This window comes from Passer domesticus, chromosome 22 (assembly GCF_036417665.1).
Source record: "Passer domesticus isolate bPasDom1 chromosome 22, bPasDom1.hap1, whole genome shotgun sequence".
Taxonomy (NCBI): domain Eukaryota; kingdom Metazoa; phylum Chordata; class Aves; order Passeriformes; family Passeridae; genus Passer; species Passer domesticus.
This window is the reverse complement of record NC_087495.1, coordinates 7967291-7994959: the sequence shown is the minus strand read 5'-3', so window position 1 is coordinate 7994959 and position 27669 is coordinate 7967291. Positions and strand designations below refer to the sequence as shown.

General features: G+C 47.4%; 1 protein-coding gene across 50 annotated transcripts in view; it reads left to right on the top strand.

Moving 5' to 3' along the window:
• The window catches only part of CASZ1 (castor zinc finger 1), a 269195-nt gene that overhangs the window by 85306 nt on the left and 156220 nt on the right, over positions 1–27669 (top strand). For 31 of the 50 annotated variants that reach the window (XM_064397406.1, XM_064397402.1, XM_064397423.1 and 28 more), the window contains 2 exons: positions 25176–25345; positions 26990–27131. The exons of 8 other annotated variants lie outside the window; for them this stretch is intronic. The gene's annotated coding sequence lies outside the window, so the exon portion shown is untranslated. Of the gene's footprint in view, positions 1–25175; positions 25346–26104; positions 26168–26989; positions 27132–27669 lie in introns of all 50 variants that reach the window. 11 more of the 50 variants (XM_064397408.1, XM_064397419.1, XM_064397415.1 and 8 more) reach the window with 2 other exon arrangements.

Below are 27669 nucleotides of genomic sequence, written 5' to 3'. Positions count from 1 at the left end.
CGAGGCCTCGTGCGTAACAACTGCTGTAGGAAAAGGCACAGCAGAGCTGTCAGTTCTTAGGGGGCTTTGGGGGCCTTTGGCTCCTTGCCTGCCATGGCGTTTTGGGGTAGTTTTCTCTCCAGAAGGTATCCTATTTTTGTTCTGCCACCAGTGACGCTGTTTTGAAACAACATTGGAAACAGCTCTCAGATTCTAAGCCATAGGGCTTGTCATTTCAATGACAATTCAACAAGTCATCTCAGAGTTGGTCTCTGAGGCTGCTCCTGATCCTTTTGTGTGTGAAGTCAGCTGGCAAGGTTGGTCTCAGTGCTGGGAGGGCAGCACAGTGTCACACATACCATCACCCATCAGACTTGGGAAGGAACAAGGCAGATGAACTCTACAGGTTTTTCAGGAAGTTTTTTGTTTTGGATGCCGTTCTTTGAAGGAAGAGTGGGAACTGGAAAACTTAAGAGAGAGAGTCCCTTGATGGTCTGTTGCTAAGAGTGTGACCCAAGCATGAGTTTGACTGCTGGGCCTGGAGAACAGTCGACTGGAAAATGCATCCTAAAAGTACAAGATAGCCTGGTTCTGATCCCTGCCTGTATTTGAAGGTGGGGGTGGCAGTTGACTTTCACTTATATAAGCCAGTTTATTTATTTCCTGGTTTTGCTTCTGCTTCCAGTAGCAAAGGTACTGGGACATTTTATTCCTAAGCAGTATGAACAGCCAGCCCTACACCTTTCCCAGTGTGGACAGGCAGAGCTTTCTAAATAAGAAGACGTGAATGTACCTGGCATAAATGCAAACTGAGCGATGTGATCACAGCCTGTGGCCTCGAGGTATCTCCCTCCTGCCCCACTCAGCCCATCCCCATGCCAGGAAGAGTGAGGGCTGCACAGAACCACGCTTGCCTGCGTGGAGCATGATGAGGCTGGCAGAGCAGTTTGGAGGCTGGCAAACAGCTCCCAGGCTGGCTGCCTCCCCATGGGAGCTGTGTCTGCAGAACATCCTCTCCAGAGGGCTGCTGGTGAGGAGCCCCTCCCTCCACCAGTGCCTCAGGCTGGTCCAGCTTTATAGAGGGGAGCAGTGTCCTTTCACACTAGTGAGCCAGCAGAATCTCTCCCAGGGGTTATTGTAACCTCTCAGCAGCGATTTGCAAACAGGCATTCGGAGATAAAGTCTTGCTGCCGAGCTCAGGGCCAGTAGGGCAGATAAGAAATGCGGCAGGTTTATGAAAGGGAAGGTGTATGAAATGCAGCCTGCATCTCCCATTTCACTGCACTATGCCAAAACACACAGTTTCTTATTTCAGTCACTGTGATCTTTCAAGGAGGTTAATTTCCATGACGAACTCTGGGCCACGTGCTTGGAGGATTTATCTAATTAGACTGACACTTTTCTTTTTTAAAAAAGAAAATTAAGCTGCACCTTGGAGGACTTAAGTATTTTAAACTGTGGGAGCAGCAGTGTGATCCCTGCTCACAGAGTAGGGAGAGAGGAAATTTCCCCTTTTCCAGTCTCCTGTTTAAGACTTCACCAAAGATCCCCATTTACCTAATTTTCTTACTTGGTGGCTGGGTCCTGAAGAGTATTTTATCCTGCCTGAGTCCCTAAAGCCTCAGCTGGCTCTTTAACTCATGTAAACCATTGGTGTTCTGGGCTGTTACGTATTCAGGATGGAGCAGAGGGTAAAGGAGAGACCTACTTATGCTCCTTAGCCATGCCCTAGAAAAGCTGCATCCTCCCAGGACAGTGAATGGTGTGCTTGAAGCCATATACCAAGGTAGGTATATGTCCCTGTCACCATGCTTGGGCACCTCATGCTCCTGAGTGTGTGTGCTGTGGAAGCTGGTGTGACTGTCCTTGTCTTATCTGTGGTCACAAAGAATAGTGAGTCCCAGGAGAACCCTCTAGCCCTTCATCCAGCCTTGTTGCAGTCCGATCATGTTTGGACTTCCTGCTAGAAATGCCTTTCAGACAAGAGCTGGGACTGGGACCATGCTGTAATGAAACTAGAGGATCTTAGGTTAAGGCAGTTCATGCAGGCAGGTACCGTGCTTCCCTCGGGCTGGCTATCTTTCACACTTGCAGGCACAGTGGATGATGCTGGTTTTGTTCCCATCAGAGGGCTCCTGGAGTCCCATTCACGCTCTCTGCCTGCTGCTTTCCCATTATTTGGCAGCTCCTTGTGTTCCTGTGTGTGAATCCAGGTTCAGATCACTTCAGGTCTGGTACTGCTCCAGCTGTTTGTCCTAGTAAAGGAGATGGAAGGAACATTTTCTCAGGGCACCATATTTGCTGCACTAAACTCAGACAACTCAGACCACATTGTCTTGCAGCCCAGGCTGGAACATCTGTGGGAGGGAAGTGTCCATGCAAAAGGGGCAGCATAAGAGTAGCCTTGTGACCTCTGGTGATAATACATTGAATCCCGTGGAGCTGTTCACGGTGCAAGACTGCACAGAGTGAGAAAAATACAGCAGCCTCATTCAAGGAGATGGTCACTGGGCATTCCGCAGTCCCCAGCTGGTACACTGAGGAATCTGTAGTGGATTGAATCTGAGATTTAATTTTAATTTGTGTTTGGTGAATAAAGGAACAAAAATAGATATTTCCTTTCCACCCATCCCACCCCACCCCCCCCCCACCCCCCCCCAAGCAAAAGCAAAAGAGAAAGAAAAATAATAAAACCTGCCAGGCACTCTGAGGGCTAACCAATAGGAGCTCTGTTGGCTGGGGAGCAATCGTTCTGGCTTGGTCAGCCATCCCTAACAAGTTACGGGTTGTATAAACTCCCAGCTTACAGCTGTAAATTTACTCAATTTTGAATACAGCCACAAGCTGGCTCAGCAGGATCTGAAACTGTCTGCTCCAGTAGTCCTGCTATGCTCGAAATTCACATTTGGGGGGCCCCTGCTTTAGACGCATGGAACTGTGGAGGGCCAGATCACGGGCTGCATCCCACGCAGCTCCAGCCTGAAAGGAACCTCTCCAGTATAAACCATGATGTTAATTTATCCTTCCCTGGCACTTTGCTTCCTTGCCTTGGGTGAATGCCTCTTGATCTCCATAGCTGCAGGTCACTGCCCTGTGCCTTTTCTGTCCCTCACCTTGAGACGGGGAGTTTGGTCCAAGATAGATTCCCTTGCAGAGTGTTTGCAAAACACCTCCTGGAGCAGCAGTGCCATCTCTGGTGGATGCTGTCTAGATGGAGGGGATTTGATCCATACACCGTCCTGGGCCCTTCCTGCAGTGTCTCCTCAGTCCTTGCTGAGGTGAGTCAGTGGGTATTTGCTTGAGTGACTGAGAGTAAAAGGAGAGCTCTGACTTCAGGGTTTGTTGCTGCAGAAGTGACTGATCTCTCTGAGCACCTGTAGCGTTGCAACATTGGATACTCCTAGATAGCTGAACTTTTGGCTTATATTTGAGGCACTGAATCCTGCCACAAACAGCAGCATGCTATTTATATTGAAAGAGAATTTAGCCCAGTCACGCAGTTAACTTTGGCTACCTCTTACATGTTCAGAAATTGGACAGTTTATAGCAGTGTAGAGAAAGAGGGACATACTCACCTGAGCCCACGTGTCCTCTTACCTCTGACTAAATTTCCTCATGTTTCTAATGGGGAAGCATTTTGCCTTGGAATGAGACATCAAGTGTTGTCATGTTACTCTCACTGACACCTTGGTCTTCAGCAAAAGTGAGGTGATATTTTCTGCTACCTGGAATGGACTTGGAAGGTAGAGATGGCTTGAGGGATGACCAGCTGCAGAGCTCCTCAACATGCACCTGACAGCCTCTGCCCTGGGGTGCTGCCTGGCTCTGAACCAGCTCATGTCCATCTTCACTGGAGCAGAATGGTGATGGCAGAGGTTGTGGGGATAGTGTGGTTCCAAACACAGCAAGTGTTCACTCCTGAATTGAGCTCCCTACAAATAAATTAAAAGGAGTAGTGGCAAGTCAAAGATCCAAGAGAGGTTTCCTCTCCTGTCTTCCTTATCTCTGCTGTGGAGTTGTGCTGGCTCTGCCTCTGGCTCCTGAAGGGTTAAGGTGACTCATGCCCCTCTCACCAGATATGCTGGCAGGAACGATTCATCCCAGCCACTAATTGGTGGTGTTTGCTCTGCACTTTCTCGCTCTGGTTTTGATGAAAACATTTAACCAGGAGCTTAGTGTGCAGAGCTCCAGCTGACAGCACTGGGCTGGCTTTACCAAGTTGTCCTTGCTGTGTGTAAATTCAGCAGTCAGGCGTAGAGGTGGCAGGGGAGGACAAACATGCCTAGCATCACGGCTCCTGGCCCCGTGGTTCCACTCCTCAGCATGCCTATGGGAATCTTTGGGCTCCAGACCCATATCTGCTCTAGTCTGCAGGTGCCTTTCTGTACCTAGACAGCTGTTGGCATTGGAAGCCAGTTCAGAGTCTTGGGACAAGGCTGCAGAGGTGGGAAGAGAGGTCCTGATAGGTTTCATAGGGCCTGGTCTTACCTGAGAGCAGGGGTACGACTCGGTAGAGCTTGGGACATCTGTTCCCAACACCATCTGGCTGCAGTCCAGGGGGATTCTTCCCCAGAAAACAGGCTCTGACAGGCCCTGTGCCAGAGTGGTGAAGCTACTGGTTCTATTATGTGAAGATGACCTAATCATTCTTTCCTATGCCACTTAGAAGCTTGTGCAGGACTTCCCCAACACAGTCTTGCATTTAGGTAATAATCACCTGCTCATCTATAGGTTTTTCTAAGGGGCTTCATGTGGAGAAGTCTGAGATGGTTTTAATTTTTGCCATGCAAGTGACAGAGAAGTTGCCATGTCCTTATGGAGTTAGTCTTGAGAGTGGACATGTCCAAGCTCCTACATTCCTGCGTCACAGAACCTGTAGGCAGCTGCAGAAACTGAAACATTCCCCAGGGGAGATGCCAGTTTGTCTGTGCTGCTGCTGGAAAATGCATTCAAATTTCTGCCCAAACAGGAGATTGTGACGTGCAAGAAATTCATCTCACCCATCAGGGCTGCCACTGCTCTGATATTTCTTTACTTTTCTCTCCTTATCTCTGGTGATCTACCCTATGAACAGCAAAACAAATCCAGATGGGAAAATTTATAAACCAGAAAATCTGGATTCCCTGTTCCTGGAAAAGCATGATCCCTTGTTCTCAGCCGCCTCCGTGTGTCATGGGGTCTGCCATGAAGAGATGCCAGAACTGTTGCAAAAGGCCAGGCCTGTGTCTGCCTTAAGGAAACTGAGCAGCAACGTAGTACCCTGTGTGAGTGTGGGTTTCCAAAGGAGATGTGCTTCTCTGGGCAAGCAGGATGGCAGGATTTGCCCTCGTGAGAGTTGTTCAACAAAGGCACTTGTTGTCTTTCTGTCCATTTCAAGACCTTGCTCACATCACGCTGAACTGATTATGTCTTTTGAGGGAAATTTTCTGCCTGTTCCCTCTCCCTGACTGTTGATAGTCTGGAACTAAATACATATGTCTCATTAAACACAAAAGGAGCCATGCCAGGCCACCACTGCACAATGTGCTGCCTGTTATCAGCCTGGAGAAAAGGAGCAAACAGGTGTAGGATAACAGTGCAACTGAGAGAGACCAAAGTGCATCATAAAATAAACAAACAGCCAGTGCTCCAGCACCCCCAAATGCACCGTGTAGTTCCAAGGGTCTGCAGTGTGCTTTAGAACATGATCTGGGCAAGTACCCGCTTGGGGCATCCTTTAATTTGCAGCCAGAAATGGGTTGATAATTTTCTGCATCATAGGGGTGTCTGGAAGCCCCGTGCCCCTTCTGTTATGCTTGGGGCCACAGGAGCAATGGGAGCTCCTTGCCTCCAGAGCTTGCAGTGCTGGGGAAAGAGGCCGCTTACACGACTGACCAGCTGTGGGTCCGACCTGGGCCGTGAAACCAAAAAAAGCAGGCCTGGATGAAGGAGGCATCTGAGCCTTCCCTTAACAAAAGTAAAGGCTGTAACTTTTTACTCTGACCTTCACAACCTTCACTGTTCTCAGGAAAGAGCCCAGTCTCTGTGGTGTGACAGTCTTTCCTCCTAAGATTTCTTAGGTGAGGATATTTGTGCCAGCATTTTATTTAATTTCTTTGCACCTCTTCGTGCTATGTGAATCTTGTGTTGTCCCTTGTGCTTAGGGCTGACAGAGCTTGCAGTGGTGCTGCTGGTATTTTTTGTTGCATTTAGTGAAGCAGTGGCTTGGCTTACTGTACCCCAGCAGCAGCCAGCGCTTTAGTGACTCAGGCCCTGGAATTATGCTTACCCAACAATACCTTTTGTCCTTTGCCCAAAACTTCTGGCCAAGAAAAAGGGAAAAAGGAGGAGGGAGAAAAGAAAGAAAAGATAAAATTCTGCATTTAGTTGTCCTTTCATCACAGGTGGTGCCAGTTGGTTTTTGCTTTATTTGTACAGGGTGGGGAAAAGAGAAAAAGAAAACAAGGTGGAACTCGGACAAGGCCCAGGAAATGTTTGAACCTGACAACAAACTTCCTTTGTTCAGGGGAGCAGGGGAAAGAGAACAGAAAAAAGGGACAGAAGACCAGTTGAAACCAACCTTAGCCCTGTGCTCTTGGGCAGGTTTCTTTTTCCTACTCTTTGTTGTTTGGGGTCTTTTGTATTGCTTGGCGTCTTGTGATAATTTTATTTGCACAAGGGCTTTTGTGTACTGCCTTCTAGAAGGTGGACAGATGAAAGGTTTCCTAGGGACACATTTGTTATTTGGATGGGGAGGATTTGTCAGTTGTTCTGTCATTTATCTATCATTATCTATCATTTATTCATGCTTTGCATGATCCTTCTCCTCCAGCCATGAAGATCAAGATGGCTAGAGGGAAAGCATGAAGGACCATGCTTCTCAGGAGGAGAGACAGATGAGCAGTTTAGGGGATAGGCAGACAAATCCTGATTAAAATGCAGGAACCAGAGGGTTTAGTTGAGGAGAAAACGAAGAGAACCAAGAGGGCAGCTGTTAGGTATACTGCCTAGGGGACCCCCTAGTGCCGCATCACAGACCACCCTTTTTTCCAGGTTGGCACAAAATCTCTTAATGAATCATCTTGCAGTGTTATTCTTCAAAAAGAAGAATTGGGAGTTGTGAGATAGCTGCCAAGAGGCACTGGAAATTAGAGTAATCTGCTGCTGTGTGGGACAAAATGGATTCTGGTGGGGTTGGGTTCAGCAGGGCCATTACAGGCAGTTCATTGGTGGCACAGTATGGTATGATCAGGGCCAGGCAGCACTCTTGGAACGTGGTTGGAGCACGCAGAAGTGTTTTTCCATCCAAACAGGTGATGACAACTCTCTCTGTCAGGCACCTGGCAGTCCACATGTGTTACAGCTGGCCTGGGCTGGGGTGACACTCAAGGGATCTTTTTCTCTCAGGAGATGCCCCTCCTTAGGAGGCTGCCCGGTACCTTCCCAAATTGCCCTGTACTTCTCAGCTCTTGACTGTGCAGTGTTGTAGTGGTCTGGTAATGCTGGAATGGCTGGGTAGCAAGCAGACTGGGATGAAAGGCTGTTCAGTCTTTTCTTGCCGAGCTTAGAAATATGTTACACAATGCTCAGTTAATCTCTGTTGTCTCATTTGGGCATCACAAAACTTTGTGTCAAAATGAGTGAGCAAAGTTGTGGATATCACCTATATTGCAGATGCTGGCCATGCTCTCCAAAGAAAGATTATAAATATTTTGATATGGCTTAAAGCGGGGAGGTGTCCAACTTCCAGTATACAAAAAAGGAAGAAAGAGGAGCCAAGAATGAAAGTCACTCTCTGGAACTGGGCTGATGTGGGACTTCCCTGCAGTGTCCTGTGGAAGACTTTTCTATTCTTTTGATAATGGCCAAATCACTGCCATGCTTACTATGTTAAAGCATCGAGAGATGCTGTCAATTAAAAACTTGCCCTGATGCGGGGGAAATGGATTCCCTGAATTGTATTAGTAGGAACGTGGGCCTTTCTTTCCAGTGCAGGTTCCCTCTGAGTTTCATCAGACAGCCCTGGACCTGCTCTTTTCCTGACTTTACCTCCAAGCCTGGGCTGCAGGACACAATCCCAGTCAACTCAAGAGCAGAATCTGAATTTAGTGAGCCCAGTGAAAGCTGGAATACTTCCACCACAAAATAGGCTATTCCAGTTTTACACCAAGAGCAGCTGCATTCTGACTTTGGTCCTCAGTCTTTGCCTTAGTTATCTGTACAGTGGAGATAATAAAACTTGCCTGAAACACGGCTTGTAGCTGAGAATTAAGGAACAGTTTCCAGAGCCAGATTGAAGGCAGCTGTAGAACACAGGCTGTATTTTTGGTGCTAGTGTATTTGTCTGGAGTTTAGAAATTAGGGCTCGAGTGGGACTGAGAAAGGCAGGTGAACACACTTGCTGTACTTTCTCCTCAGGGATGTTCCAGGGAAACTTGCCCAGGGGTCCCAGGGAAAGAGGCTGGTACTGGGGTGCTGGCAGCAGGAGTGGCAGTGGCGAGTGAGCAGCTTTTCTGCCGTCCATTCCAAGCACAGGAAGGACTGTGGGGAATGATTTCAAAGCCACCACTATGGAGATTAAGGGGATGAGAATGTAAATCTCAAGTAAAAAGGTAATTGAATGTAATAGCAAACACTGCTCGGTCTATGTTAATTTTAGCTCTTCCCCTGGATACAAGGCGCTGTATTAGTGTTTTATTACCATTTTGTTTGCACTAATAAAATAGTAAAATTTATTTCAAGGAAGTTGAAGGATGGTTTTACAATGCAAATTTGAAGAAATTGGACTTTTCATTTACACCACTGCTATTTTAAACCCTGAAGGGTGTAAATTAGCCTTCTGTGCCTGGGTGAAATCCACTGCTTCCACAAGCAGGGGGAGGATTTGGTGTGGGGGAGAAGAGAACAAAACCACATCATCTGAATATTTCAGAGAGACAGAGATATCTGATGAGGAGAGAGAGAAAAAAAATCTTGACTGCCTGTGCCCGTTGAGTGGAAAGGCTGGAGCAGAGTGGGAAGAGCTGTTGAGAAGCTGGTTTATGCTGGTGAGCAGCTTCAGCTGCCGTAAGCATCAGGAAAGGGCAGAACAGGGCACGGAGGTTCAGTGGACATGCCCTGCCCTGTGCTGGCCATGAGGTTCCTCTGTCTGGTGAAGTTGGTGCAGCAGCTGGGGCTCATCTGATTGCCAGGTCCTGTCAGTGACAGATGGTTCCCAGAAGCGTGAAAGCAGGCTTTGCCTTCTGGCCCAGGGGACCCCCACTTGCCATGCTGCCTGTACCTGTACCTCTGTCTTGCCTCCTGTCTCTGTGTCCCTGTCACAGCCCAGCCTGTCTGGCTGCCTGGTCCTGCTGGCTCTACTTCCCACTGAGTCACCGTGCTGCCAGAGAAGGTGCCTACAGCCCAAGAGACTGTTCAGTGACCTCCTCCTTCACCCAGAACTCCTCTGTGGCATGAAATAGCAAGGGATGGGCTGATTATCTGGTCCCTTTCACCTTTGTAAAGTTGTTTATAACAGTGCTGTTCTCATCACACTTTTGCCAGCTCTTGGCCTTGACATAAATGGATGCTATAAAGGCTGAGCCACACAGAATCGGGTCCAAAGAGCCTTTTTTGGTTCCAAAGGTCCTGCACTGAGCTGACCATATATCTCCTGGAGGGGGGTGCCTCAGGGTGTAGAAGCATCCAAACACAGCAGCTTTCTTAGACTTAGATACTGAGTTTCTGCAACAGGTCTGAAAATCTCATGGGGTAACTTTGAGGGCTTCATTCTCCTTGTGCAAAGGAAGATGTGGAACAGGAGTTGTAACATCCCTTTTTTCAAATCCCAGAGGTTCCATTCCCTTGCTGAGGAAGGCTTTGAGTTATTGTTTTATAGTCATATTTACCTTGCATATACCTCAGTCCTCACACAATACTAGTGTTGAAGGGAGCCATGCTGAGTTTCTTCTGTATGGGAGAACTAAGATATTTTTTCCTAATCTTATGTGAAATTGTGCATTTGTCCATTGTCTTGAGATGGTTGTTTGAAGCAAGTCTGTATATTGTATTACGTACCTCTCCAGCCCACATCAGGCTTTTTACAGTGACAGAGGTACTGATTTGGGTATGAAGCCTTCAGAGAGCCCTGAAGGGGCTATCCAGCAGGCTGATGGGCACTCAAGCCCTGCTGTTCCTAGGCAGTTTCTTTCCAGCAGTGTTAGTGGTTCTGCAGCCAGCCCAGTCACCCTGCTGTGGGCTGCTCAGGTTTGGTGTCTAGCTGCCTGGTCTGGCTGCTGCCCTGCATTCTTGGCCAAGTGGTACTGAGTGAACTGGAGAAGAAAAACCTGCTCCAGTGATCTGATTTTGCAGAGAGGTAGATCTCCCAGCCCTCCCTTGGACTATGAATATCATCTGTTAATTTTGTCCTCAGGAGGCCTTTCAGGAGAGAAGCCACTGTTTACCCCATGCGGTGGCTGGATGGGGCTTTGGTTTGTTACTATTTATGGTCTAGATAGCAGCAAATCTGCTGGGAAAGTTGAGGCCAGGCTCCAGGTCCTTTGTTCAGCTGTGCCACTTCTTCCAGTGTCTGGGCATTAAAGAAAGCTTTCAAAAGTTTAACCCTCTTGCAGGTTCAGCTTACAGCACAGTCTCCAGCCATGGGTGGTATCAGGCAGCCCTCTTAAACTCCCTGCCCTTCTTCTTTGGTGGGTGTAGCAGAGGCTGAGCCAAGACTGAGGGCGTTACCAAAGAAAGCAAAGACATACTTTTGGCATTGAAATGGTTTCCTATTCCAGGCAAGTCTGGGGAGCAGCTTGGTTGTGTACCCAAGGATTTAAACAGTGCATTAAGCAGAGGGGTTACACTCCGGGTGGATTTCAATCAAAAACTATAATTACATCAAATAGCAAACGGAAATGTAAAAAGGGGATTACTGACTCGACCCTGAGTGCTGTTGGCTGCTGAACCTGCTCCATTATTTACACCCCCTCTATTGCCTGAGGTGGGGTGTGTATGTGTGTAGGCAGTAAGGCCCCTCCTCCTTTTTACATTTCCTTCATGCATCTGATGAAGTCAGAGTCCCTGTGCTGGTATCAGTGCTTGGAGGAAGATTGGAATTTGCATGACTTGGATTTGGGACTTTGCAGGGCAGGTTTGATCTCCCTGGGCAACTCTTCCTGGCTCCAGGCAGGAAGAACTGCTCAGCTCAGGCAGTCGTGGGAACCCCCAGGCCTACACGCTTTCTCTCTTTTTCTGTTTTGCTATCAGACCAGTGTTTTGGACTCATAACTGCTCATTCTTAAGAAAACTGGAAAGCTCCAGACTGCAAACAGGAAGTTCTTTCTAACCTAGAGAGCTGTGTTTAAAACTGCCCTTGGGGTAGTAGGATCATTCTGTGCCTGCCTTCAGACCCTGAGAGAGTGTGCCTTGTTTGGTGTGACCAAGCCAGTACAACCTAACTGGGGAATTTTCCACACACCTGCACTCCCAGGTTTACTCTCTGGTTTGAGCTGCTTCCTGCAGTACTTCAAAATACTTTGTGGATTCCAGTTTGTCACCTCTGCTTCTGGCACTGCTGCACCTGTCACCTGTCTTTGGTCTTTGTCTGCCTCGTTTCATTTGTCCTGTTCCCCCAGTTCCTCCTTGTGTCTCCTTTCTTTCTTGTCATCAGCAAGAAGGTTGTGTCTCTACACGTCCTTTGGGCACCTGAGTTTAGAGGATGTGTAGTGGGCGTGCTGAGATGGCTGGAACTGTGTACCAGACAGGAGGGATAAGGAATGCAATCCCCCGCTGCCTTCCCAAGTCTTCTTTCTCAGGTGGTTTTCCAGATGTCTAATACCAGGTTTCATAGCCCAGCCCAGCTCCTGTTTGATGGGATCTCCTCTGCTCATTTTAAATGGGTGAAATTTTGTGCTGAAATGAAGTCTTCATTTACACTACAGAAGAGCCTTGCTTGGTGCTGTGCTGCTACAGCATCTGCTACACCTTTGCCAGATGTGTTGCCCCTTTTTCATCTGTGGCACACTCAGAGCTGGAGGATGTAATGTGGTATGTAGAAGAGAAACCCCAGTAGATTCATGGTTGATTTACACATGGTTTGAGAAGTACTGGAAAAGGACAGCACTCTTTCCCTGCTCTGGATAGTGGCAAATCCATACTAGGTGAGACTTTGCCAGTGCTGGCTGCACTTTCATGGCACTGACCTCACCTGATTGTGAATACCTGGGGAGAAAAGGTGCTTTGTAAATATAAGAAAATATTCTCTTCTTATAGACAGATGTTTGATTTTGTAATACAATACAGTAACCTGAAAAAAAGTCAAACTCTATCCAAATGTAGATTTCACTGAAAATGATGTAAATATAGTAAGGAAACTGTTCAAAACTGAAATCCCTTTTGGCAAGTAAGGGAAAGAGTAATGTTACTGATTAGACCAAACTCTTCTTTGCTATACAAACAGGGGAAAAAATTCTTCAAGACAAAAATATTATCTAAGACACTTTTCCAATTCATTTTTTTCTTCAGCATTTTGCTGACTTTTAATTTATTTTGTGCTTTCTCTGCAGTATTTAGATTCCTGATATAGTGGTCTAGGGGGATAGTTCAAGAAAACCAAACCCTTAAACAAACTGATTATCTCACTGTTCAAAAGAGTTACAGTGAGAAAAATACATGGTGACAGGTAAATTCTTACATGAAATGTTCTAAAATTTCTCCTGATTTTAGGTTTGTTTTGTTACACACTCTAGAAGATAGAAAAATCCTGACAGGAAAAACCTTGTAAGAGACACAGGAAAGCTGGGCTTGTCCTACTTTGTGCAAGCTTGAATTTACTCCTCACTGTGCAAAGTCCTGTTTCAGCAGCTGTGAATGAGCTGGAGCCAGTGGAACTCCCTAGTTCAGGGCCTTAATGGCTTTTATGATCCAACTGTGACACTTCTGCTGCTTCCTTTTTGCCTTTCCTAACTATATTTTGGAAATAACAGCCCATTTCTGTACCCTTGTCCTTGTGTAAACCCCGGTTACCTTTCATCAGATGATGTGATCTGAGCAGATGCTAAATAAAAGGTTTTATTTTAAAGGGATATCATTTGCAGGCGTGAAAATACATGAGCAGGGAGTGAGGTTGAAAGAGAGGAGCAGCATTTGGAGATTCAGGCACCCATTGTGGAGAGGAGTTTGACACTCACAGCTCTCCTGAAGCCGTCCCGAGCTGCAGGTACTGAGACCCTTGGGAGACTCAGGTTTTACACAGCAAATTTGTGTGAGCGTTCGGAGTCACCTCCTCTGCTCCCTGCCTGCAGGAGCTCTGCGAGCTCTCCTGTTTCAGCACCAGGGCGCTGCTGGTTTCGAGGGCTGGCTCAGCACAGCGGCTGTGCCAGGGAAGGTGGTGTACCCCGCAGAGCTCCTGGCAGCAGGATCTCACCTCGGGGAAGCGATCTTCATGGGTTACTAGTTTTATCAGCAGCCCATGCTTTTCACGGAGAAGGGAGAGAGGAGAGAAATTCCATCTGGCTGTGCTGATTCGGTGGAGTAAAGAGGTGGAATTCATTAGGAAAAAATTGTTTACGGCACAGCTTTAGCCAGAGGATCTTCCATTTTAATGTCCTGCCTTTTTATGATAGATTGTGTGAAAGACAAAGCAAGCACTAGGGGCTGCTTGGTGTTTTTGTTTTTATGTTTTCATTAAAGTTTAATTGCGTGACTTGTGTGATGTAACTTCTGGAAATGCCTGTTGCCGTTGGTGGCAAAAGGATTTTTGATTTGTTGTGTTTGAATCAGGTGCAGGAGAGTTAAACCTCAAAGAGGTATTCAGACATGCATGTGGAGAGAAAATATATTTATCTATAGGATAACTTTTGATTAATGAAAGAAAGGAACTGAAACTGCTGTGAGAGAAGAATCTCCTTTATTTGAAAGCTCTTCTTCTCCATCACTAGAACAGAGAGTAAGGGTCTTTAAAATTAGTATAACTATAATTTATATCCACCATAAGGATGCTCTTTGCCTCCTGATCAGTAATGGAGCCTTAAATATAAATGGAGCCTTATCTTGCAAACACTCAAATATTTTCTTCACTCACATGAGGTGTCAAAGGAAAGATTTCTGTAAGGAAAATGGGGCATTTGCATAAGTACCCACAGCATCAAACAACAGAGAATTTGTATTGCATAAACAACAACAACCACATTAAAATCATACTGCTTTCATAGTTTAGAAAAAATATAACAAAAACATTGAAACTGTAATAGATGTTGCTCTGTGTATCGGTATCGATTTCATAATTTGTGTTGCCTTAATCTTGGGTGGGTGAAGATTAAGAATCTCCACGTAGAGTTATGTGTGTGCAATAAGTGGGAACATCATAAGCAGCTTTCCTTTGCCTGGAGATGATTTAGGGCAGAGTGTTTTCTCTATAAAATCTGGGGTTTAGAAAAACAAAACAGGATCTTTATGAATAACAGTCTTGAAAGGGGAAATATCCAATAAACAATGAACGGGAGGAGAAAGAACTTACTTTATACAATTTTTCCAAACTTCATGTTGCAGACATGAGAGCAAAGTGACCTCCACATGCACATGTGAAACACTTTTTTCACACTGTCCAACACATCAATTCCCAAAGGAAATTTGGAGCGTAAGTGGTGAAAAGGAGGAGAAGGTAGAAATTCTGTTCTGGTTCTATAATCTAGAGCCTTTTATGTATAAAACATTTATACCTGTTTAATTTGAGGTGTGGTAGTTAAACTGTCAGTCTGCACTGACAGCTTTTTTGGCTCAGTTCAAATTAATTGGCAACAACCTTATTTTTATTTGGATTTTGTAGAAAAGAGGTAGCTCTGTATTAAACCATTACAAGTTTATATGAGCTGTCTTCCTATACACCTTTTTAGAAATCTGTGGTTTTGAAATAGTGTTAATCAAGGATGAAAAAAAGAATAGAAGGAAATTTACTCTGTAGAGCATTTGTGAATGAAGGTTAACATGCTCATAAAATGATGATAAAAAAATTAGCAATGGTCACCTTCAGCTTTGGTTTCTTTGAAACAGAGCTGAGCTTCATCAAAGTAAAAAGTGGTTCACTCAGACTTGGGGAAAGGAGTCTCACCTAAAATTTTCCCAGCAAATGGTAGGACTAAACTACTTCTGCCTAGAAAGAAGTAGGGCTTTCTTGCTTCCCATTGGGTTTCTGCTCAATAGTGAGAACTCATTTTCCCAGAAACTGCACCCAGAACTTACGGTTGCTTCCTGATCCAGGTAAGTACTGGTTACTAAAAAGACATACACTTTTTTCCTCCACTTATCATCCCTGAAAAATTCCCTCTATATTAATTTCTTCTTAGCTGCTGTATTTTTTAACAGATTTTTTTTCAGATTTTGTAACTGTACATACTGTGTACATTTATTTTGTCTGTAAGTAGTTTGTTCTGGTGTGTAAATGACTGTCCAGCCCATACAGCAAAGCAGGCAGGTCTGGAGCTGGACTCTGTGCTACTTCACGGGGCATCTGAACTCATGGGTCTGTGTCTTGGTGTGGTACACTCAACCTGTCTTGCTGTTTCAGGAGGTTTTTTTTCTTGCTGGTCTTTCTTTCAGTGAGTCTTTCTCTGAACCAAATAGTAACCGAAGCTGGTCTTGGATTAATCCCCTGGTAAGCAGCTTCCCTGTTGTAGGGTGTCATCTTTAACAAAAAATTGTAAATTAACCCCCCTCACAAAACACTAGTCATTAAGTGGAAATAGCAATTTCCCCTTAGATTGAGAAGTTTATTAAGCAAAGAAGGGGATAACCCAGTGATTAGAGCACAGACAGAAATCTTGTAGCTTTGACTAAATTCCTGTTTGAGTTTGGTCTGGTTACTTTAACTCCCTGTTTTCTCACCTCCACTGTGGAGTGAAGAATTCCCTGTGGCATGCCATGCAGTAAAGCTGGAATTTTGGCTGGGCAACAAATACATCTGCATCTATGGGAATTTTATGTCAGAAATCTGAGGATGTCTCCGAGCTCCCATGCACTTGCTAATTTTTTTTCAGTGAAACAGCTCTGGCTTTCAGAACTACCAAAAGCAATTAGTTAGTCCAGTGACCAATAGATGGAAACATGTAATTTTAAGAAATGGGTTAGTTTGTGGGGATCTCTGGGTTTTGTATTGGGCTGGAATATCAGTGCTGCAGGCGATGTCTGTAGGCAGTGGGTTTGTTCTGCGGTCCAGGAACACGGGGCTGGCTCAGCCCTGGGCTCCTTGTGCCACACGGCAGAAAGCTCTGCTGCACATCACTCGGGCACGGGCATACGGGTGAAATGGACCTGTAATGCGTAATTGTAACAAGTAACTAGAATACTGCCTGTGCACTTCCAAAATTGGCTGGGTTAATAAAACGTGCTGATTGCTCCCTGAGGATATCAAGGGACTGGATGATATTAGTAAGGGTCACCAGTTCAAATCTGGGGCAAGTTAGCAGTGACTGCAACAGCCGCGTTCCAGCCCTGCGTGCTTTTCCCGAGTTCTCACAGGCAGGTATCGCTATCACTGCTGTGCTGGCAGCTGGATTAAAAAAGGAGGATGTCCCTGTGTGGTGCTGACACAGGTCTTCAGAGATGGCAGGCAGTGCTTTCCCAGTTCTGCTTGGGATTTCAGTCTCCTTTCCAGTGTAAGTTTAAAGCATGAAGCTGCTTATCCGTGTTCTCTGGATTCACAGTCCTTAAGTCCCACATCTGGCAAGTCTGTCACCTCATTTATGTAGTGCAAACAGCAATTAATTTGATTATTGTGTTCTGTTTTTTAAGTAAGGGTGGTTGATGTCCCAAGTTTCCATGAGAAAGGAAAGGTGGGAATATTCAGCTGTTGCTCTTGCTGCTGCTGTTTGTGGGGATTCAGTCTGTCCATCCAGGACAGAGGGCATTTCTGTCTTGGGAGGTAAATTAACATCACTATACCTGCACAGTGGTGCTACATCATTTTTTAAGTAATGTCTTGAGCAATAACATTGTACAAGATTCCCACCTGCACCTCTGGGTGAGCAGAGGTTTCCTGGAATTGCAGCTTATGCCTCAGGTTGATGCTGTGCAGGGGTCTAGTGAGGGTGTCAGTACACTCGTGTGTGTAGGAAATTGGTGGTTTCTGACTAGGCTCTCTGCAATATCCTGCCCCGTCAAGACACATGGGAAGCTAAACAACATGACGTGCTGAGAAGGAGGGCAGCTTCTGGTCAGGCACTTGTATTTTTGCTGCCTTAGCTGCTGTTATAAATTCCTCACTCTGGCCTTTCACTTCTGATATTTTTCCCCTGGCCAAATCAAAGACGGTTTTGTTACCTCCGGCTCCCTGCAGATGCGGCAGCTTCAGGCAATGAAATATGCTCCAGCCTTTAAAGGGAGGACAGGGAACCTGCTGCTGGGAATCTCAGATGGAGAAGGGTTCCGGGAACGCGACCAAGGCTTTTGCCTTCGTTCAGCCCTGGCTGCATCCATGTGCATGTGCAAAACCAACAAGCCTGCTAGTTGTGTGCTGTGAGGATAGATCAAGGTGCTCTGGAGTGCTGTAGGATTTACAGAGTGGATTGAAAAACACGCAGCACCGTGTGTAGGTGGCACTGAGACATGATTGCCTCTCCTTGCCACTCCCCACTTGGGCAAGCAAGGTCAGCATGGCTCCTAAATTAATACATTCTATAATGAAATGGATAGATTTGGGATTAGTTGTAGTATTTGTGCCCAAAAGGAAAAAAGGGAAGTAGCTGGGTTTGTTTGAGCTTCCTCTGGAACTAGATGTGGAGAAGTACAGTCCTAGTGACTCTACATGGATTTTTATGGTAGATGTGAGGATGTGTTTTAGGTTCCTGAAATGTTTCTCTTCTTGTTTTTCCAGTGGTGCTCAACAAAGTTGGGATTTCAGATTCTTGTTTTCAAATCATTCCAAAGCTTGAATGTATGTGTAGGACTGAGACCCAGATGATAGTGCAGAGGAGGGAGCAGAGATGAGCAGTACTGAGCTTGCTGTGATCCCTCATTTGCAGCTGTGTGGCTGCTCATGAAACAGGGAGCCCAAAGGTGCTTCTTTGGTTTTTACTGTCAATGAAAGGCTGCAGTGCATCACAGCAGGCTCTTGACTCAGGCAGTTTCTGGGGGAATCCCTCTTTTCCCCCATTAGTGACTGCCCTCATGTTTGGGAGAAGAGGAGCATAAAGCCCAGCTTGACAGAGAGACAGTGCCAGGGATTATGGAATTACTGTGAAGGGTTTAAGTAATTCTTCGTATCTGGCTACATGATCATCACATCCCTGTGGACCTGGTCGAGGGCCATAGGACTTATTTGAGAGCTGAGAATATGAGGGATGGTCTGGAGGCTCCCTAGGGCCACGGGGTCAGGGCCCTTTGCAATCTGTAGGAAATTCCCTTACCCCCTCATGTACATCTTCAACTGCGGATCCAGCAGCAGCTGTTGGAAGCTGGAGGAAAGGGTGGAAGTTTATCCTGGAGGGCCTGCCCCTGTCAGCAGCCTTGGGTGCATGGAGGGGGAATGTGGCCAGCGAGCAGGTGAATGCACACAGAAATGATGCTGGAAGCCAAGGCTAGTCCTGCTGATGTGGCCCTTTCTCCTGCAGCGGATCATAAAATATGGCTCAAATTTTCATTACGGCCTCTATTGATTATCTTTTGGGACAGATGAATTATAGGGAACATTAAATTAAAAAAAAAAAAAAGGGAAATATTTGAATGAGTTTGGGAGGTCGATGCCAGAAGGGCTGACGCACCAAGCCTTACCGGCATTTTCCTGCTTTGTGGCTCTGCTGGGTCCTTCCCGTGGTCGCCCTTGGGGGAACCTGCCCAGGGAGCTCCCCCTGTCCTTTCAGGTGCCCTTGGGGAGCAGCAGGCCCAGCAGTGGCCATGGGCTAGGCCAAGGGACAGCTCAGAGGTGCAGACAGTGACTGGAAGGCTTGGGTGCTCTTCCAAAGTCCTGCCCCGTGCCACAAGTTCTGCCTTCTCTGGGAGGTCACCCCAAGGACCTTCCACTTAGTAATTCACAAGTGTCTGTCTGGCGCCTACTTTGGGAATCTTGAACAAAAGGGAAGAATGAGGGGCTAGGAAATGGCCAGGGAATGAATGGGGAAAAGCCAGGCCATTGCATTGGTGACACATTTGGATCTGGTGTGAATATATGTGTGGAGGCCAACAGTGAATCATAAAAGTAGTGATGGGCTTTGCAAGGTTTCCTTCCTTCCCTGCACCAAGGGAAAGGTCATTGCCCTCATCTCTCCTGTGCTTAGGGGTCAGTACTTCTCTCTGCAGGGTTCATGGAGCACGGAAGCTAATTCTTGTTAGGGTTTCTGGTCAGGGACCTTTGGCTTCATGTAAGAGAAGTGCCAGGATTGAATCATCCTGCTGTTAGTGTGGCACACTGAAGTCAAACCAGCCAAAGAAACTTCTGGCTTCTCACCTGGCTCTGGCCACTTCTGCTTTTGAGGATGATCCTTGAATTTTGTTCCAGTATACTTTCTGTGCCCATTTATTTTTTCCGGGTTGTACCATATGTCACACAATGCTCTGTCCAGGAGTTGGCTTGGTAAGGTTTTGTCCTCTGCTCACTTCCCTGCCTTTATTCCTCAAGAGTGCTTGAAATCCTGTAACCTGAAATGCCATCAGCATGCTTTCAGCAGCTGGCAGTGGGGAATAATGGATGTTACCCCTTTGAAAAGAACCAATGTTCAGAGCAATCTTCCATTTCCCAGTGGTGGCAGGAGAGTTCTGGAGCAGACACACGGAGCTGGGTGGCTGTAAAAATCCCTTCTCTGTGCTTTGTTCCTGGATTGTTTTCTGTCAGTCAGGCCAGCAGCCAGTGCTCCTGAGGAATTCTCTGTTTTCTTTTCTAAGACTGAGAAGAATGCAGCCAGGGTCCCTCTCCAGCCACCCACAAGACAAACATCCCCCTCCCAAATGCTCATCTCTGTCTGGACACGAGGTCCTGTGTGGCGCAGTCCTCATACCCCACTGCTGCAGAGAAATGTGGGGGGACATCCCTCATCCCCTCACCATCCCCTGCCTGCCACCACCACCAGCTGCTCTCCTGCAGGTCACATCTAAAGCACGATCTCTGCTTCTGGGGTATTTTCTTGTGCTGCAGGGTGCCCTTTTCCACCCGTGCCTGCAGATTCCCAGTTACCTGGTCACACAGCCATTTGGGTGAGTTTTGCCAGGGCACCCTGCGTGTGCTGCTGGGCAGCCCTGCCCCTCCTGAGCCCCTGCCGACCTGGCGGAGCGCAGGTGCTCCAGGCCTGGTCGGAACACCTTGTGCATTCACTGGTGTGTCTGTGTGAGCTGTGAGATAAACCAGCTGTGCTGAGGTGTGAACATTGCCCCTCGCTCGTGGGAGATTGTGGTGCTGGTGAACGGGACCACCCTTCTGAGTGCTGAACGCACAGTTGCGTGTGTGTGTGTGTTTCACTTCCTTGCAGATCCCTGCTGATTTCACAAGACATCCACCAAGCTTTGGCTTCACCTGGGCAAATGCAAAAGGTGGTGGTTTCCATGGCTCCACAGCCTCACTTGGGCGGCACACCCTTTTTGTGTAAGCTGGCTCCCTGGAGTCGATTGTTTTTTGGCAAACAGCTTCATAAACTCCTCCAACAATTAAACTGGAAAGAAAAAAATAACCAAACCAAACACAACAAGACCCGTGCATTACGGAGTGAGACTGCAAACAGGTTGAAGCAATTCCCCCACCAGCTCCGTCCCCTCAAGCCCCCGGAGCCAGGCAGGGGAGCAGCCCCAGCTGCACTTGGTGGACTTCGTTTGGGAGGTGCCTGGGCTGCCCCAACTCACTGCAGTGAGCTAACAAACATGAAGGAAAAGGTCATGTTATTCACTTTTATTTTTTTCAAAGCTGCAAACATCCCTCTCTCTGGGAGGGGAGGCTGCACAGATGCCAGCTCAGATTAATTTAAATATTTACCAATCCCTTTTTTTTTTTTTAATTGTGTGTTTGTGTTCTGTTTGTGTCCCATAAAATACCTGGTGTTTTGGGCGTACCCCGTTTGCAGGGTGCATGAGATCACACTGAAAAAATGCAGTGAAAAACATTTTCATGCCACGACACATCAAATAGGATTTTGAATTAAGATTAAGATTTTTTCCCTCTCTTTTTATCTCTGAAGTTTGGGTGAAAGGGTCTTCTTTTTCTGTTTCTTTTTAAAATTCTTTCACTTAACTGGGAAGAAAAAATGTCATGGAAATCCTTTAAAAGTTACTTTTACTTTATCTCACCATGTCGAACATCAAAGGCAGCTGTTGGTGCTGGTCAGAGCCCCCATTAGTGTGTGTTTCTGTGCTGTTGGCTGGATGGTGCTGTGTTCCAGCAGGTAGGCAGTGAGCAGGGAAGAAATCCAGAGTCTGGAAGCCAGAGCCAGCTCTGAGCTCCCGAGTGTGCGACAGTGGCTCTGCTCCTTTCCCTGCCTGTGGTTACTGCCCGTCAGACTTGCTCTGAGTGCTGTCTTTGCTGTTTGTGCAGCCTTGGCACAGGAGTCTCGCTTGTTCAGAGTGCTGGGCTTCTGCTCTAACACTCCCAGGTGAGTTTCCCACTGAGCTTTTCAGGGCAGTGACCCTTTGGTGGGTGCCCCAGCGCTCTGGGCACAGATGCTCGTGGGTTTGTGTGCCCCAAGGGCTGAGCATGGCCCAGGACTCGGGCTGGGCACTGGCATGTTGTCCTCTTTGGTATGGGATTTTCTGTATGCTTTTTGGCCATGGAGACTTAGTGCTCCCCTGGGAGGGAAGTTTTCTTTGTGAATTCAAATAATGAAAGCACTACTGGCATTCACCCACCTCCTTTTAATTGCTCTTCATGCCCATTGGGTCATAATCTGATCCCATCTACATCTGGGAAAGTACAGGGCTGTTCTGTGGAAAAATGGAGCATCTCCAAACAGAATAGTACTGCTGGGATCAGGATCCCTGGCCACTCCTCTCTAGTGAGCCAGGCTGGGCTTGGCCCAGAGCATGAGTCTTCTGCAGGGGCTTTTGCTTTTACTGCACCTGTAAAGGATCCCAGCTCTAAAGGATCCACCTGTAAAGCCTCCCCACTATGAACAGCAGGTCTGGAGCCTCTGGGTCATGAGAGACTTGGGCGTGAGGGGGCAGAGGCAGTGACACCCCTGCAAGCTCATGGACCACTGGGAAGTTGGCTCACAAGCCAGAACAGTGCTGGGACACCGGGCACAGCTGCTTTGTTGAAAGCCTCAAGGCTGTCACTGGGGCAGGGTGGGATATTTGTGTGTGTATTTCTGTGCAAGGGGGGATTGGCACTGCTGGAATGTGAATCCTCTATTCCTGCTCTGCTGTGCGGAAGGGAAAAAAGAAGGGGAAGAATCAGAGTGGATGTGCAGGGAGGGCAGCAGTTGGCTTGCCTGAGCCATTAGCCAGAATTTGAAATTGGACCTGTTACTTTTGAGGAATGTGGAGGAGAGATGTTGTGTGAATGTCAGCTCTTGCCTCAGTGTCCTAGGAAAATGTCAGAGTACAGGATGGCAAGGAGCAGTGCTTACCTCACAGCTTCAACTCCACCATGCACTCTTTGATCACTTATTTTGCTATTCCTTCTGCTTCTTGCTGTAATTGTTACAAAATCTCTGTGCTTTGGGAGGGGTCCAGGACTCCAGGGCCCAATTGCATCTGCCCTGATTCAGAAAGTGGGTCATGCTGCTTGGTCTGGGAAGAAGATACTCATCTTGCTTAGCATGATATTTATTAGGAGATAGAGGAGGGAATGCAACCACGCTGTTGCCTAGAAAATTGCTCTGGGGGGATAGCAAAGGACTTGTGAGGGCAGAGCATGTAAAGTTATTGCACATGCAGTACCTGCTGCAGCCCTGCCGTGTTCCCTGTGCCTGCATTGCACATTTCCCTCACGCTGGGACCTGCTGAGGGTGGCAGGACAGCGGTGGAGCTGGGGGTGAGGAGGGGATGGGCTCTTTACATTGCTTGGAGTAGAGGCTGTGAGGGTAGAGAGAGGGGAAGAAAGTATTTAGTTTTTTCATAAAGATGTGCTGTTTCACAGTCAGCCTAAACTGGTTGGGGTTTGCTGCTGGACAAGTGACCAGCACCCTCTTCAAACACTTGGCAAGATATGACATAGTGCTCTGTAAAGGCAAAAACTCTCCTGCAAAAGCAGGTAGAAAGCCCTGATCAAAAGCCCAGAGTAATTTACTCTGTGCTGTATCTATCTTTAATTAAGCAACAGAGAGAAGGAAACTGAGTACACAAAGCAGATGATGATGGGTCCAGCATTGTTGACAGCAGGGTCTCACAGCAGGGACTGCCTGACTTGGGGCAGGGAGGGTGGAGGGGTAGAGGGGAGGTAGGAAAGCACAGCTGATCCTGCCAGGCTGGCTGGGCCTGTGCTGCTGCTTGCTGTGAAATCACCCTCAGGATTATCCAAAGGAAGAACTGGCAACTCGAGTAACTTGGAGGGCCGGATCCTCAACTCATTTAAATTGGCATGACTTCACTAAAGCCACCGAAACTGTACTGATTTTACACCAGGTGAGCATCTGGTGCAGAATCTGCTGAAAGAATAAGACAAAGAGGGCACTAAACACAGGTTAGGTAGAGCCTACTTACAATCCTGGGGACTCTTGAGCTGTACTGCGTGGAGGGTGGGTCAGCACATCATTTCCAAATGTCTTGGACACCTTGGAAGGGCTCTGAATTCTTGTGGCCATGGCAAATGCCAAAACTGCTCCCTCGGGAGGGAGGGGGACCCGCCTCTCTGGCTGCACTTTGGAGCACGAGTTGTCAGGAACTGGTGAGAGTGTCACCCTGCCAGTGTTCCCTGCTCACTGACACCTGGCCTGTTCTCGGCCCGTTCTCATGGCCGCTCTAAACCCGGCGTGTCTTTTCCTGTGCATCCAAAATCTGTGGTGTCCCTTGCAGCACATAATGCCACTGACAGAGGCTGACCAGCAGCTGTGGCTTCAGCCTCACACCGCTGCCACCGCAAGCTCTAATTCTGACAAGCCTGTGAGATGATGGGAGGAAAGTTCTCGCTTCAGCAAAGGACAGGAACCAGTGTCCATGTCCCAGATCGTGCTCCACTGGGCAGTGTTAGGCACATGTGTGCAGAAATTGTTGGTTCCTGCTGCAGTGGGGCAATTGTTTTCCCAGCTCTGCACCTTGTTCTTAGGTGGGGGTGTTACGGGATGTACACAAGGAGGTATGCTGTCACATGTTTTTGGAGGTTGTTTGCTGGAACACCGGGCTCTTGGGACCTGTTGGGAGGCACAGAATTCCCTCCATGCACTCACGTCCGGGGTGGATCTGGGTAGAGTTTTAGCAACTCCCACTGAAGCAGCTCAGGGCCGGAAGTGAAGAAGGGATAAAATATCCAGCTGAAACTCCTGTAAGATGTAATTACTTGAGCTGGAAGCTGGCCAGGACAGCAGGCATTGTGCCTCATCTGCTGGTGGTGCCAGAAGCACCCAGCATTGCAGGAGAGGTGGTCAGGAGCAAGGAGTGATGCTCATGGGAGGACAGGAGCACTCCCAGGAGCTGCTGCTGTGGGCATTCGGCATAACAGCTCTGGAGGCACTTGTGTTTGTTTCCATGGCTGTGCTCTGAGGTGCCATGGTGCCTATAAAATGCTCTTGGGAAGCTACAGCCCATGGATGGATAGCCTTGTCCTGACACCCATTCAAATGATTGTACTTTTCAGTTTAAAAGAGAAAAGAACCTTGAAAAAAAAAATCAAAAAACAAAACTAAAAACCCCACCCCAACAACAAAACAAACAAAACAAAACAAACAAAAAATTAATTAAAAAAAAAACAGAAAAAAAAAAACACCAAAAAAAAACCCCACACAAAAAAAAAAAAAGAAAAAAAAAGGAAAAAGGAAATTGACTTCCCAAAAATTACACTAACCTAACATTGGAGGCCTGGCACAAATCCATCACAGCCAGGAAACTCACAATTAACCTGTGCACTCCCATGGCTACTAGGAAGGGCAGTATTCCAGCAGGACAGGCCGAAGCTTTCAGAGTTGGGGACTTGGGGATGAAAGTCCCTAACGTGTCTCTGACATGCAGCAGGAGGTGTTTTCGTGCACCTCCATGCATGCCAAAGACCACCCCCTCTCCTGCAACTCAGCAGTAGATGTAGGGGCAGATTTATTCTTTGGGGAGAGGGTTAACAGCAGGCTCCTGATGCTCAGATGTGACAAGTGACACCACTACTGACTGGGCTCCTTCTCCAGGACTTCTCCCCATGGGCCCTGTGTTGGTGGAGCAATAGAGCAATGCAGCAGGGACCTGCAGGCTGCTGCTGAGGACACTGAGGAATTTACACCCTCGCCCAGGTCACAAGTGAGGACAAAGTTGACTCTTCATTCTCACTTGCACATGACGCAGCATCCCGTAAATCAGAGTGAGTGACAGCCTTAGCTCAGCTGAGGTGAAGGGAAGGGAGGAGAGCCGGGTCAGGGCAGGGGGCAGCTCGGGGCTGTGTGAGCAGCTGGCCCCGAGCAGGCACAGGAGGAGTCTCCCAGCACAAACTGCAGCTGGGGTGGCGGCTCAGAGGCAGCCTGAGCTGGCAGAGTGGGGTGGAAGGAGACTGGCACTGCCTGCTGCTCGCCTTGGGCTGATGCTATCAGAGCTGAGTGTTTGCCATAGCTCTTTTCACTCACCAGGTTTAGAGAAGCACGGCACGGGCTGCTGTACCTGCAGCTGTGGGGGCTGGCACCGAGAGTGTGTCAAAGGGCCAGCCAAGCCTCTGCTGTCCCCAGCTGTCTTGGGCTGCCACCCTGCCTTTGCCAGGAGTTTTCACAGCTTTGGGGTACTGCAGACAGCACACCTCATGACAGAGCATTGATAGTATCTCATTTCAGAGGCTGGGGGAGGTCGGGATGTGTTAAGGCTGAAAATATTTACAGGTTTTGAAGTTGAAACACAAACAGGAAAAGCCCTTTAAAAAGTGAGTGTAGTGGATATTCAAAACAGGAATTGCCATGGAAACGCCACAATATTTGCTTAAATTGACACAAAGGTTGCTGGTTGCAGGGTTCTGACTTCTTTGGCTCCATTTTCTTTGGCCAGACACCTATCACAAGTTGATCTCAACAGCCCTCTTTTGTTTTGCTTCTTTTATTATTGTCTGATGGAAATTTAAAAAAACCACCAACAACAGAACCCTCCAGTCTACAAATCCCATCTCATAGAAGAGCCTGAAGCTTCTGAGCTTCTGACAAAGGTTAGAGCTGAGACATTTTATAATTTTGGAAGTAAGGTAAAAGTTATTTTATGTTAATCTGTGCATTTGTTCATTTCCTTCAATGCAGGAGTAGAAGGGAGTTGTCTTAACTGTCTAGGGAGAGCAGGGAGAAAGGTGAAACCTGTTGCAAAGGTAGCAGTATATACAGCAGTATAACAGCCAAGGAGCACAGGACATTTGCAGTCCAGCTCTTAAACCAAAATTTGAGAGATTTAGCTGTAGTTCCCAGTTCTGCCTCAGATTTGTTAAGTGAGCTTTGACAAGTCCCTTAATTACTGTGGGCCTCACTAAACTGCAAATAATAATTCTCCTTTGTCTCATCTGGTTGTATGTGTAACATTTTTGGGCATGAGATTTGACGTGGGGGTGGACAAGGAGTTCTGTGCTTCTGGATCCCCCCCAAAGGAGGGATGGCAGCAGAGCTCACGTGGGCAGGAACGCTTAACTGGCTACAGATGGAAGCTTTTTGCTGTAAGTGGCTTAGGCTGCTTCTGCCACTGCCTGACCTGTTTTTTTCTGGGGAAAGTTGGAGTGTGTGGCCCATGGAATAGCCTGGGTGGTTTGTACCTTGGCTTTTGAGTTGCTGGTACCACGTGTGGCAGATAGGGAGATGGAGATGAGTGTGTTCAGGAGGCCATGAAATGCCTTGCCTTGCCCTGCTGGCCCTGTGTGTGACCAAGGGCTCGGGTCTGTGGGTGGCTGCAGCGTTTGAGGCTGGCGTCACTGCTTGTGCTTGTGATTCACCTGAGCTTTGGTACTGCTCAGTAGGGAACATTCATTTCCTTTTGAAACTCTCCTCAGGGAAAAGAGACTTCACCAAGTGAAGGGAGGCCATCTAATTCACACTGTCTTCCTGAGACCACCTCCAAAACAAAGAACCTGACTTCTGTCCTGGCTTTGTACACTGGAATGGACCTTGAAGCCTGTGACTTCTCAATGCAAGGTACTAGCTTTTGTTCTGTGATCAAACTGCTCTGAAGCAGGACTGGAGTGAGTGATTTTGGCTCTCCAGAGCTTTCATTCCAGTTCCTGGGAAATCTCTAGCCTGTGAAGTTTGAAAGAGCAGTGGGAACTCAGTGGCTTAGGTGGCAAATGCACGGTGGGATGTTGGTTTGGGCTGGCTTACAAGTAGGACTGGGTTTACCCCTTCCATCACTGCCCACCTCTGTACAGACACCCAGCTGACAGAGCAGGGTGCTGAGCAGCTCTTTCTCTTCACCTCCCTCTTCCCAATGAGCTGCTGTGCAGTGTTAACAGTTGGCTAAGTAGTACACGGGAGTCCCCTGGGTAAGTATTGCGTGGGACAGTTTCTGACTGACTTGTTTCACAAAAGGAGTTGGAGGATGTCTGTGGTCATGGTGGGTAACTCAGAGCAGTTCTGAGGGGGTGGGACTCTGTTTCTAAAAGCTGTTTTACTTTCTTCTCTGCTTGGCTGCCATCACAGCTTCTCTGCAAGGAAAGGTATGACACAACAGTGGAAC